This window comes from Notamacropus eugenii, chromosome 6, assembly GCF_028372415.1.
Source record: "Notamacropus eugenii isolate mMacEug1 chromosome 6, mMacEug1.pri_v2, whole genome shotgun sequence".
Lineage (NCBI taxonomy): Eukaryota > Metazoa > Chordata > Mammalia > Diprotodontia > Macropodidae > Notamacropus > Notamacropus eugenii.
This window is the reverse complement of record NC_092877.1, coordinates 202,307,204-202,321,224: the sequence shown is the minus strand read 5'-3', so window position 1 is coordinate 202,321,224 and position 14,021 is coordinate 202,307,204. Positions and strand designations below refer to the sequence as shown.

The window sequence follows — 14,021 nt, the reverse complement described above, 5'->3', positions numbered from 1 at the left end:
TCTAACTTGGCATAATAGATATAACACTGGACATGAATCAAAGAAGATGAGTTCAAATTTTGCCTCAGATGTATATATGTATATATGTGTGTATATGTATATATGTGTATATGTATGTGTATATGTATAAGCCTGGACAATCAAGTTGATCTCTCTCAGAATCAGTTTCATCAGTAAAATGGGAACAATGACAGCAACTATGTCCTAGGACTGTTGTGAGGATCAAATGAAATAATATATATTTAAGTATGAAAATATTATGTCTTTTATTTTTAGTTAAAAATACAGCCTCAGTTTTTGGCTAAATGAAAAGGAATGAGCCGGGTCTTCATCAGTCATTACGTCTGGCCACAATGGCAACCAATTGCTCTGCTTCAGGTTGCACACCATTGTCAAGAAAAGAAGGGGGAAAAATAGTGGAAAACTCTCATCTACACCTCAATAAAATACATACACACAGAACTCCTCCCATTCAAAATAATTAAAAGACTTAATGCTGGGCAATCTCTTGTGGAAAAAGTGGGAGACATTTAAATTAGGCTAGGTTGTTTAATTTTCTTTAAAGTAAGTTATCCCAGGTCCAACTCCTCTCTTCTGGCTCATGTTTGAATGACTACAGATCAGCCAAGGCTCACCAACACAGACCTTGCCTCCAAAGGAACAATGCTGGCCACTGGAAGGCTCTGCTCTCTGATGTGCAAAGATGAGAGGGGGCACGAATCTTAGGTGAGACAAACTGGCTTTGGTGGGCACCCAGCCTATGTGCAACTGTGCCGCATATGGAAGTTCACCACTCATTTGTCATTACTGCTCTGCACTGAGATGGCAAAAGGCTCAAAAGGGTGGAAGGTGAAGGTGACCAAGTGGCAGATTGTGTGGCTGATGGGGTGGCCCAGGAGGCCTGTCTGGATCTCAAACTTGAGCAGACCAGAATCCTAGGCATAGAACCTGATTGGGTGATCTCCACAAGTCTTGGGGGGGCTCCATAAATGAAACCTGCTTATCATCATAGCAGAGGAGGTAGATCAAGGTGGGGACTGCCACTGCACGACTGGGCGCTGATGGGGAGCTGACCAAGCAGCCGCCATACTGCCTCTGTGTGCCCTCCATACTTTGCATTTACAATAGTGTCTTTAAATTGGCACTGGATCTGCCTGGCAAATTTGTTGATAAAAGCTAAACTGGAAAACTGGACAGCCTCACTGTGCAGGGTAGAGTTGTGGAAGAGGTCACAGAAATTCTCAAAGAGCTCCAGAAATTCATCCTAAGAATTCTCAAACACTACTTTCACCTCTGCCATTACCATATTGTACAAAACAAAGAGGAAAGCTGTGATGGTTCTGTGACCCATAGTATCACTACATCCTCACTAGTGTACTTGATAAAGAGGTGATTTTCATTTAGAAGCTGCATCTTCCATATGCCCAGCTATCATAGTTAGTTAAAATACTAGAAGAAGCGCCTCTTGGCCAAGGCACTATCATCCTGCTCTACCCAGTGCCACAAGTATATCAGTAGCCAGTGCTTTAGGGGATTATTGAAAGGCTCCTTGTAGCGGTTGGCCATGCCTGTTTGGCTGTCTTGTTTTTCCTCAGGGTAGACAGCTGACAGGGTGAGCAAGTCATCCTCAGTAGAATCGACCAAAGGTGTGGACATCAATAAAGGGGCCCTCAGGAGTGACCTGGGAGACATTATTGGTCTGCTACTGTACTGAAAGAATGTCTAGTATGTTCTTATATAAGTATAGCTCTTGATTGTGGGACAAGATCACTTTATCACATTTTGAATGTGCGGGTGTCACACAACCCGCCATTGTGAAGATCAAATATATGAAGGAAATAGTCCTCCAAAGAGGAGCAGGGTTTTGGTGTCACTGACTCAGTGTTGCGATACTTCATAAAAAGTAGGGTGAGGCTCTTCAGGGAGGTAGGCAGCTGAACCCACAATGACACAACGGCAGTCATCTGTGAAGAGGCTACACTTGTGATTTAGGTGTTCACCATTAGCAGCAACATTGGTGATATGCAGCAAGATGAAGAAGCATTCCAAGAGTTGATCTCAGATGTTGACTGACCTCTGGTCATTGCTATTAGCCAAAATTTTACCCTCATAACCCTGCAGTAGGTCCTCTGCTGCTTGGCAGCCCTGGTACTCATAAATGTCCAGTGGTGTCTGGTCTGAAGAAAAGGCAATAAAGTGGCACCCATCAGGTGAAAAATTTCTCAGGGAGAAAGGTGACTTTTCCACATTAACCACAGTAAAGTTGATGAAGACTTTCTGGTGGAACACCGAACTGGTGCCAGTGGGTACCAGCCTTGCCTGAACTGGTGTGCTGACACTCCAAGCAGTGGATAACATTTTGGTTCTGGATTCTTCGAAGTTTGGTGTTTGGTATATTATGATCCATCATCACAGCATCTTATTTCTATCTGTCCTGCGCCCCCAGTCACACCAGGCTCATGAGGCCAGGGCGAGGGGATCCCTGGGCTGCGTTGGCCACATTCAGATGGCTGCCACCACCACTGCCATGTTGCCACTGACCCTGGCACTCAGCAACCTGAAATAATATACTTAAAATGCTTTTTGATATAAAAAAAATTGGTTACTACTGCTACTACTACTACTACTGCTACCACTACCTCTACAGCTACTGCTGTTTCTACTACTACTATTATCGTCTAACACAATATAAGTTACATTCATTTGATGACTTCAGCCAAACATAAGAATGAAGGCTGGGGAAGGGGAAGGGGAAAAGGTCAAGCATATTTAGTTTTGTTTAGTCATTCAGTCATGTTCAATTCTTCATGACTCCACTTGGGATTTTCTTGGCAACGATTCTGGAGTGGTTTGCCATTTCCTTCTCCAGCATAGGGTTAAGTGGTTTGTCCAGGATCACACAGCTAATAAGCATCTGAGGTCAGATTTGGACTCAGATCCTCCTGACTCCAGACCTAGCACTCTATCCACTGTGCCACCTAGCTGCCCTGAATTATTATGTTAGTGCTTCTTATAATAGCTCTCCTGCTTCTAGATATAATTCCACTACTCTAGAGTATTTCGCAGAAACTCAGAGTTGAGAAGGACTTCAGAGATCATTCTAGACCAACCTCTTCCTGAACAACAATTCCAACTAATATCAATTTCAATCAACAAGAACATAAAATTACATGTTGCTTATGTAACCTTAATGCCAAAGACCCCTAAAACAAAAAGATACATACAAGTCTTGTGAAACTTGTAATTTTATGAAAAAGAGACACAGCTCACATTCAATAAGCTTCTTCCAGTATAATTTTAACCCTATTAGAACCAAACTATAATAAGTCAGAGGAAATGTGATAGTTGTCTTCAAGTTTTTGAGGCATTGCCATGTGGAAGATTTATTAGATGTATTCTTGTGCCCAGTGGGAAGAAATAACCAGGAGCAATGGAAGGATTTCAAAGAGGCAAATTTAGGTATTAATCAAAGGAAAAAACTTCTTAGTGAAACCTCCTATCCAAAAGTGAGTGGGCTACCTTGAGAGACAGTGGGCTTCTTTTCATTGGGGGTCTTGGAGAAGAGGCTGTATGGCCATTCATTTGGTATAATAGAAAATTCCTTTCAGGTAGAGGTTGTACTAGATGACTACTGGGATCAATTCCAACTCTGAAAATCCACAAAAGAATAAAGCACGATGATACATATCTATACAATCTCTGTCATCATCCCTAGAGACAGATAGACATTTTATTAAGGTAGGAGAAAGAGGTAAACATTCTCAACATTTTAGTGCCATGATTTATTTTGATTTTTTTTTCAGATTAAATATGCCCCACTAGAGATTAGTTTCTATTTTCATTAGAAATTGGAATAAATTGGTTATTTGTTTACTAAAGCTAATTTCTGGAGAATCCGAGAGGTAAGCAGATTAATCATAGGTGTTTGGAATATATTTTTGCCATATTACCTGAGGAAAATAACTATCATCAACCAATGCTTGTGAACATGTAAAGTGTTTTTATTTAACTAAAATAACAAATTTAGGCATTGTGGAAATTTTTCTTTTGTGTCATCTTTAATTATTCTATTTTAACTAAACAAGAATTTTGTTTTTTCATTTTAAAGAATTTTGGTTATAAATTGGAAATGTGGCACATGTTAAAACAAAAATTAGCCTAACTTACTTTTAATAGACTGCTGCTATGGTAGGTCCTCTTCTGCAAAATTATTTCCTTTCTTGTTTCTAAATAGCTACCATTTAATATAACCTCTTTAAAGTTTACAAGATGCTTTACACATATTATTTCTTTCGATCCTTATAGCACCTCTGTGAGGTAGATGCTCTGAGGAAACTTAAGGCTTAAGAGATTAGATGACGTAGACAGGGTCAAATAGGTCATGTTTGAGGCAGGATTCAAACTCAAGTCTTCCTGCCCCCAAATCCAGTGCTCTATCTTCTTGAATTGAAGGAAATTACTTTCAGAAACTTACTCATTAATGCTTCTAGAATATTCTACTCAAAAAAATGTTTTTAAAAAGCCAGAAAACCTCAATTCCCTACACTTCTCGATTTGCCTATCTCCTTAATACTTCTATTTTAGGGAGAGGTAAGTTCTTGAGCAACTAAGAGGCACAGAGGGTAGAGCACCAGGTGTGGAGTCAGAAAGACCTAAGTTCAAGTCCAACCTCAAACACTTATTAGCTGTGTGATCCTGGACAAGTCACTTAACTCTCTTTGTCTTAGTTTCCTCATTTATAAAATGAGCTGGACAAGAAAATGGCAAACCATGCCAGTATCTTTGCCAAGAAAACCTCATATAGGGTAATGAAGAATTAGAAATGATTGAACAACAAATTTTCTTCCTTTTTCCCTATTAGAATGAAATAAAAAGGGCCCTGATACATTTTCATCATCCAACACATTCCTATGTGCAAAAAAATCTATTTCATTTAGCACCTTGAGTCTTTCACAACTGAAGTGACTGAAAAATAGCAAGTTCTTGACTCTGCAAATGTGCCAAGGAACAGTAGGTCTGGTTCAGGTCAAATTATTCTGTTCAGTTCTTGGTGCCACATTTTAGGAAGGAAGCATATGGTGTTGCTTGGTCAAGGGGGGACAAACTGAATAGTGAGTAGACTCAAAATCAGTTGAAGAAACTAGGAACATTTAACTTAAAGAAGAGAAGTGGGGAGAAGTGATATCTATTTTCAAGAATTTGAAGGTCTTTCTTAAGGAAGACAGTCTAGACTTTCTCAGTTTGGCTCCATGAGGCAAAACTAGAAGCAATGGGAAGAAGTCGTGGAGGCGCAGATTTTTACTAAAGTTTAAAAGAGATCTCCCCAAAAGTAGAAGGAAAAGTCCCAGGGTGTGGTTACTCTCTTTCAATAGTGAAATCCTCAAATCCAATTCAGATGCGGGTTGGAGTATAAAGCCTTCAAGACCCTTTCCAAGTGCTTCACAAAAGTAACCTAGATTCAGGGTAAATTTTGGTATTGATATCCACTCACACCAGAGCTTGTGAACCTCCACTACTTGGGGAACAAAAGATCAAATCCCTCTAATCTCTGAAATCTATATCAGAAGTATGACTGCATTAGTTGTTTAACATATAAATATACCTATGACAGATCCCTAGACCTTACTTTCTAAGTCATAAATGGGTTACATTCTCCATTGGAGGAGTTTCTTATGCTGACAAGATTACAGATTTTTCGTGTGTTCACATAAACCATATCTAGCAGAGATAACTAATTTAAGTCAGAAAATATTTAATTAAATAACATATTAAAATAAATGTTTCTTTGAAATATTTCCCTAAAAAATAGGCATTTATTCCCTCACTTGCCATAGTTGAGAAAGAAGTACACATAAATATGTGCATCTAGAGAATATACATGGGGAAGGGACACAGAGAGAGGAAAAATTCACAAAGTAAATTCAACTCCTTGGGCTGCCTTCCAGTTGGAAGCCCTTTCTGCTTCTGGCATGGCCATTTATTTCTAATTTAAGCAATATATCATCCACATTTGACAATATATAAAATATTGCACAGCCAAAGACCCCTACATTGAAGGGTAGATTTTCTCAATTCTTCTCTCAGGCCATTTTTGACCATTACAATTATTCAATGTTTAGTTTTATCCTAGTTTTTCTCTTTCCCTTTACTGTCACTGTGTGTTTTGTCTTCCTGGTTCTGCTTAATACATTCTATGTTAGTTCATATGTCTTCACACACTTGACTGAATTCTTTAGATATGTCTTTTCTTTCTTTAACCTTAGTTTCCCTGTCTTGGCCTTCGTAAGTGGGTAGTTCAGTGGTTACTCCTATATCCTAGCCTACTGCTTTCATCAAAAAAAACTTTGGCTTGCTTCCAACTTGTGCCAGTTCTCTCCTCTTTAGGCAACCAGATGTCACCCCATCAATGAGGATTTCCTATGTTGTTGCTCTTGGCATTAACCCTGCTGTGGCTCAGACCTCATGAGATACCCACAGCCTCTCTAGTAGAAAGGATTACTGGGCATGTGCCACCAATTTGCCATTTTTTAAACCATAATATTATTCTATTATAATCATTTCCCAAGATCTAGACACTTAATCTTTTTTTTCAGTTTTTAATTACTACCATAAATATTATGATGAATATTTTATTGTATATAGAACCTTTGTTTCTGACTTTAACCATGCTGATTTTGTTTTTTTTAAAATGTAACAAAACTGTTTAGCAGAATTTCTGAACCAATCACAATTCCAGTCTATTAAATATACCTGTCTTTCCACAAGTCCTTCAACATTATGTGTTCCCATCTTTATCATCTTTGCAAATTGGTTGCTTTTAAGGTGAAACCCCAAAGTTCTTTTATGTTTTTAGCCTTTCATCTAATTGTTATTTGCAATTTTTCTTTTGAAAATTCTTTGTTCCTATCCTTTGACAATAAATCGCAGGAAAGCTTTGCAGTTTTCTATGGCAGGCCCAAAGCACGGTACAGAAGGAAGAAGACTTGGTTTGTAGTCAGAGGTCCAGAAGCTGAATTCCAGCTCTCTTGCTACTCACTATTCTGTGATTTTGGGAAAATCACTTAGCTTCTCTGAGACTCAGTTACTTCATCTGTAAAATAGAGCAATCAGACTAGGCGATCTGCAAGGTTCTTTTCATAGCCAAATCCTTTGGTTTTATGACTTGCCTATGGTCCCTCAAGTTCCGTGGCTGTTGGTCGGTCATTTTCAGTCATGTCTGACACTTCATGACCCCATTTGGGGTTTTTCTTGGCAAAGATCCTGGAATGGTTTGCCATTTCCTTCTCCAGCCCAGTTTACAAATGAAGAACTGAGTCAAACAGGGTTACGTGACTTGCCCAGGGTCACACAGCTAGTAAGTTCCTTAGGCAAAATTTGGATTCAAGTTCTCCTGACTCCAGGCCTAGCACTCTTTGTACTTCATCACCTAGCTGCCCTGTTCCCCCAGGTAAGTCCCAAACTGAAGATTTCCACTTAGTTTTCCTGACTTGAGATTTAGTGCTCTTTCTTCTGGCCTATACTACACTATTTTTCCATCTCACTAATTACTAACCTTTGTATGTGATAAGTCAAAGTGTGATATAGACTAAGATCAAAAGAAAAACTAATCTTCAAGCACAAGATGAATAGCTCACTAATCTTCAGGCATGATTGATCGCTCTTTGATTTAATTCTGATTTTTCCCCTTCCAGGGTTATGGTTGAAACACTTTTCTTTAACCTTTCTACTTTCTATTTATCTCTGAAGTGATCTAGGGCTTTCATTCATTTGGTCAGATTCCAGTTCCTGCACTGAACATATTGGTATTAAACAGCTTTATTTAATTTTCTCCTGATTCTGTCATCCCTTTTTTTCTAACAGTCATAGGGAAAGAAATAAATCCTTCGAAATACCATTCTTCTATTTTCAGGAAGCTGAAGGACCTTCCTTGTCCATATTAGAAGAAAGGGATTTTCCCTCCATGTTACTTCATTCTTCACGCCCTTGCTAGCTGTCTCATCACTAACAGAAAGAAGTAAGATATGAAAGTAAACACACATATACAGATATGCAAACATGCATGTGTATGTGCACATGCGCATATGTGTACATCTGTATACATATCTTCTACATGTTATTATATATCTGATATATTATACATGCATATCAGATAATGTAACATATATAATATGTATCCAGGTCACCAGAATAATGGTTCCAATTCAGACAGGCACTCAGGAACCAAGAAGATACAGATCCTAGAATGTTACCAAGAAAAAATCATGGAGATCACTGAGTCCAGCTCTATGATTTCTCCAGCTTTGAGTGCACCCAGTGAGGTCACCTTCTCCCAATGCAGATCTGTAATTGGTCTGCAAACTTACAGTCATAGAGAGTTGCCTGGGACCCTAAGATGTTCAGACTTGCCAAGAATCACATAGTCAGTCAGTATGGAGGTAGGGGTTATAGGATGACTACAATGACAAGGTAAGGAAATTGAGACCCAAAGTCATGTAGGTATTTTGTTCAAAGTAACTCAACTGGTAAATGGTCGAGACAGGACAGGATCCAAGCTCTCCTAGCCATTATCCCTCCACTACCTCCCATAATAGAGAAACAAGGTCAAGGTAGAGATGACGGTCAAAAAGAAAGTAGGTAGGAATTAGAAACCCCAGAGAAACCAGAAACCCTGGGCAAGAGAAAAGCAAGGGCAGTTCTAAAGCTTGTTAAGAACATGATTTTGAGTAAAACTCTTCTACTAGCCAGTAGTTTATTATACTCATTGTTCTGAGGAAGATGTCCCTTCTAGGGCTTTGCCTGGCTAAGGGCTGTAGGTGGAAACAACCAAGTGCTTACACTTGACTAGAGGGAACATATGAGCTATGGGCAGACCTTGAGAGTTTCCCTGTCAAGCAAGTTATTTACTAATTTACTCTTAACTACTTTCTTTCCCATTATCAATGACAAACATTTGACAGTTTCCTTGGTAAATTCTGGAACTTTTCAGGATTGGTTTCTTATTGTTTCCCTCCTACCTCCCAACTATATTTCTGTTAAAGGAACGTTTTCTCTGAACATTGGAGACCTATTTGAATAGGATGGAACAATCAATCAATCAATTATTAAGGATTTCTTTTTTTTCTTTATTTATTTATTTAACTTTTAACATTCATTTTCACAAAATTTTTGGGCTCCAAATTTTCTCCCCTTTTGTTCCCTCCCCCCCGCAAAACACCGAGCATTTTAATTGCCCCTATCACCAATCTGCTCTCTCTTCTATCATCTCTCTCTGCCCTTGTCTCCATCTTCTCTTTTGTCCTGTAGGGCCAGATAACTTTCTATACCCCTTTACCTGTATTTCTTATCTCCTAGTGGCAAGAACAGTACTCGACAGTTGTTCCTAAAACTTTGAGTTCCAACTTCTCTTCCTCCCTCCCTCCTCACCCTTTCCCTTTGGAAGGCAGGCAATTCAATATAGGCCAAATCTGTGTAGTTTTGCAAATGACTTCCATAATAGTCATGTTGTGTAAGATTAACTATATTTCCCTCCTTTCTATCCTGCCCCACATTACTTCTATTCTCTCTTTTGATCCTGTTGCTCTCCAAGAGTGTTGACCTCAAATTGCTCCCTCCTCCCCATGCCCTCCTTTCCATCATCCACCCGACCCTGCTTATCCCTTTATCCCCCACTTTCCTGTATTGTAAGACAGGTTTTCATACCAAAATGAGTGTGCATTTTATTCCTTCCTTTAGTGGAATGTGATGAGAGTAAACTTCATGTTTTTCTCTCACCTCCTCTTTTTATCCCTCCACTAATAAGTCTTTTGCTTGCCTCTTTTATGAGAGATAATTTGCCCCATTCCATTTCTCCCTTTCTCCTCCCAATATATTTCTCTCTCACTGCTTGATGTCATTTTTTTAAGATATGATCCCATCCTCTTCAATTCACTGTGTACACTCTGTCTCTATGTGTGTGTGTGCATGCGTGTGCATATGTGTGTGTGTAATCCCACCCAGTACCCAGATACTGAAAAGTTTCAAGAGTTACAAATATTGTCTTTCCATGTAGGAATGTAAACAGTTCAACTTTAGTAAGTCCCTTATGACTTCTCTTTACTGTTTACCTTTTCTTGCTTCTCTTCATTCTTGTGTTTGAAAGTCAAATTTTCTTTTCAGCTCTGGTCTTTTCATCAAGAACGCTTGAAAGTCCTCTATTTTATTGAAAGACCAATTTTTCCCCTGAAGTATTATACTCAGTTTTGCTGGGTAGGTGACTCTTGGTTTTAGTCCTAGTTCCTTTGACTTCTGGAATATCCTATTCCATGCCCTTCAGTCCCTTAATGTAGAAGCTGCTAGATCTTGTGTTATCCTGATTGTATTTCCACAATACTTGAATTGTTTCTTTCTAGCTGCTTGAAATATTTTCTCCTTGGGGGGGGGGGGGGGCAGTGGGAGGGGATAAAAGGGGAGAAAATTTGTAACCCAAAATTTTGTTAAAATGAATGTTAAAAGTTAAATAAATAAATTTAAAAAATAAATAAATAAATCTTGCTCTAAAAAAAAAGAAAAAGAAAAAGAAAAAGAAATATTTTCTCCTTGACCAGGGAACTCTGGAATTTGGCCACAATGTTCCTAGGAGTTTCTCTTTTTGGATCTCTTTCAGGCGGTGTTCTGTGGATTCCTTGAAGACTTATTTTGTCCTCTGGTTCTAGACTTTCAGGGCAGTTTTCCTTGATAATTTCATGAAAGATGATTTCTAGGCTCTTTTTTCGATCATGGCTTTCAGGTAGTCCCATAATTTTTAAATTGTCTCTCCTGGATCTATTTTCCAGGTCAGTTGTTTTTCCAATGAGATATTTCACAACATCTTCTATGTTTTCATTCTTTTGATTTAGTTTTGTGATTTCTTGGTTTCTCCTAAAGTCATTAGCCTCCATCTGTGCCATTTTAATTTTGAAAGAACTATTTTCTACAGTGAGCTTTTGAACCTCCTTTTCCATTTGGCTAATTCTGCTTTTGAAAGCATTCTTCTCCTCATTGGCTTCTTGAAACTCTTTTGCCAATTGAGTTAGCCTATTTTTCAAGGTGTTATTTTCTTCAGCATTTTTTTGAGTCTCCTTTAGCAGAGTGCTGACCTGCTGTTCATGCTTTGACTGCATGTCTCTCATTTCTCTTCCCACTTTTTCCTCCACCTCTCTAACTTGATTTTCAAATTTCTTTTTGAGTTCTTCCATGGCCTGAGCCCTTTGAGTGGGCTGGGATACAGAAGCCTTGACTTCTGTGTCTTTGCCTGATGGTAAGCATTGTTCTTCCTCATCAGAAAGGAAGGGAGGAAATGCCTGTTCACCAAGAAAGTAACCTTCTATAGTCTTATTTCTTTTCCCTTTTCTGGGCATTTTCCCAGCCAGTGACTTCACTTCTGAATATTCTCTTCACACCCACTTCACCTCCATATCCTCCCAGCCAGTGCTTGGAGTCTGAGATTCAAATGTTGCTTCCCAGCCTCAGGGCTTTGGGTGGGGGCAGGGCTGCTATTCAGTGTGAGATCAAGTTCAGGTGCTCAGGTCGGGGCAGGGCCACCTCACAAGCTCAGTTCCCTCAGGGGGTTTGTGTGGAGATGTTCAACAATGGATCTGGGCTCCTGCCTGCTTGGGGATCCCTGGTCTGCTCCCGCTTCTGCTGTTGCCTCCAGAGGGGGCCTGAGTTGTGGGGGCACCCCACTCCCCTCTCGACCCACCAAAGAGACACTCTCACCAACCCCCGTCACCTGTGGGTGGGGGGACCCACGTGGCTGCTGGAGATTCTGTCCCTGAAGCCTGCTCAGATCTGCTCCTCTCTGCGCCGCACGGCCACAGCAGGGCTGTGCTCGGCTCCACGTCCACAGTGCGAAGGACCTTTGTGAGAGGTTTGCAGGGCTCTCTGGCACAGAAATTTCCTCCGCTCCACTGTTCTGTGGCCTCTACTGCTCCAGAATTCGCCGGGCGTTCTTTTTTACAGATGTTCTATAGGTTGTGGGTTCGGACCTATGTGTATGTGCGTCTTTCTACTCCGCCTTCTTGGCTCCGCCCCCCTCTTAAGGATTTCTTAAGTCCTTATTGCATGCCAGGCACTGGATTTCATTTGTTGTTCTTGTCCTTCCGAACTCTTCATGACCCTGTAGACCATGGCATGCCAATACTGTCCATGCGATTTTCTTGACAAAGATATTGGAGTGGTTGGCCATCTCCTTTTCCACTGAATTAAAGCAAATAAAGGTTAAATGACTTACCCAAGATCACATAGCTAGTAAGTGTCTGACGCCAGATCTGAAATCAGATCTCTCCAATTCCAGGTCCATAGCTTTATCCACTGAGTCACCTAGCTGTCTCTATTTAAGTAGTTACAAGGTCATTTTTCATGACATTGAAAGTAATTTAAACTCTTCTTCATGACTAGAAGTCATTACTATTTTATTGGTCTGAGCAGGAATTTAGTGATAACCTGAGGCTACCGAGGTATTTATAGCTATTTACCCTCATGGTAGATGTTACACCAAACAGAAGTAATTACTCATTCATTTCAGTTAGCCAGTGGTGAATCCTGGCTATTCTGGAAACACTGGACTCTCCAGGTTGCACTTCTGTCTCTACTTGCTTCAGAAACCTGGAAGGTCATTCTGTCTCTGGACTTCTGACATTGGAAGTACTCTGTGATGTTCCAGACTCTCCCTCTGATTGATTGGTTCTTACCATCCATCCAGGCCAACCAAGTCTTCATTCCTCTCCAGGATATTCTGTTTTTTTAATTTGACTTGATTTTACCCCTTTAAACCTGGTCTGGACAACAAAATAACAAGATTATCAATTTCCATTTATTCCCAGGTAATTGACTGTAAACAAAGAGCTCAGGTTTTGTTCATTGTTGTTTCCTTTTTCTGTATTACCTGGTTTAATGCACTACCAAAGAAGGTATGTAAGGATTGCAAAGGCAGGAGGATACCCAAGACCCAGGGAAAAGCCAAAACTGCAACTGGAAAGACCTTTTACTTTTAATGATCTCCTTGAAAGTCTCTAATGGCAAACCAATGATTTCCAAAGAAACTTATTATTTGGGAATGGGAAGATCAAAACAGAACTTTGCCCTCTATCTTTTTGTGTCCCATAAATCAGTTGAAACTCTATGTGCCTAAAGGCAAGATATGGGCCCCTGCTCAGACTTTCATCCATCTACCCTGGTCAGAAGCCTCTAAAATAAACCCTAGGATGTTTCATTCACAAAATACAAGCTCAGTGTATATTTCATCATCTTGAAAATGCCATTCTTGGATATTTGAAAGAAATCATCCCTTAATTCTTTTTTTTCAATATTTATTTTTGATTTATGAAATAACACAAGCATTTCCATAGCATAGTAAAATGAAAAGATGATGGCACATAAAACAGTAAATTATTATTATTAAAATTTATATATATATAACTTGCAATTCCTTTTACATAAATAATAAAATTATCATGTAAGTTTTCTTTTTTTTCTTTTTATTCTCCCCCACCCGATCCTAGAGAGGAAAAGTGTTAGCTGAAGTAGACAAAATAAAAAGGAAATGTACTTATGAGTATTAGACATAAAATCAGGTGGTCTGAGATCCAGACCTTGTATAGAATGGGATTCTGACATGGAAAACATTTATTCCATTCTTAGAAGAGAAAATAGGAGGAGGAAGAAAAGGGTTTCCACTAACTTAATCAATAACAAGTCAATCTCACCCGCCTTCATATAGACAAATGACAGTTAGAGGGTGTTTGCTCCTCAGCGAAAGTTCATATTGGCAAGGACCAAATCAATTGACAAATGTTAATAAGCTCCCCACCCCCAAAATCTAATGTCAGATACACCCACTTGGCAAAACTATGTGATGTCTAGCAAGCTCAATTGATACATGAGAAGTGAAATCTACTGTTGTATCATCATAGAAGTAGATTTCAGAATCACAGCTTGGGTCAGAAATAGGTTTGAATCCTGGCACCCATCCTATCGTTCATTACTGCTGAATTTATACTTGGGGA

The 14,021-nt window shown here is 39.5% G+C and overlaps 1 pseudogene; it reads right to left on the bottom strand.

Annotated features, from left to right (window-relative positions):
- Positions 1–758: 758 nt before the first annotated feature.
- Positions 759–12,144, bottom strand: LOC140511186 (DET1 homolog; annotated as a pseudogene).
- Positions 12,145–14,021: the final 1,877 nt, after the last annotated feature.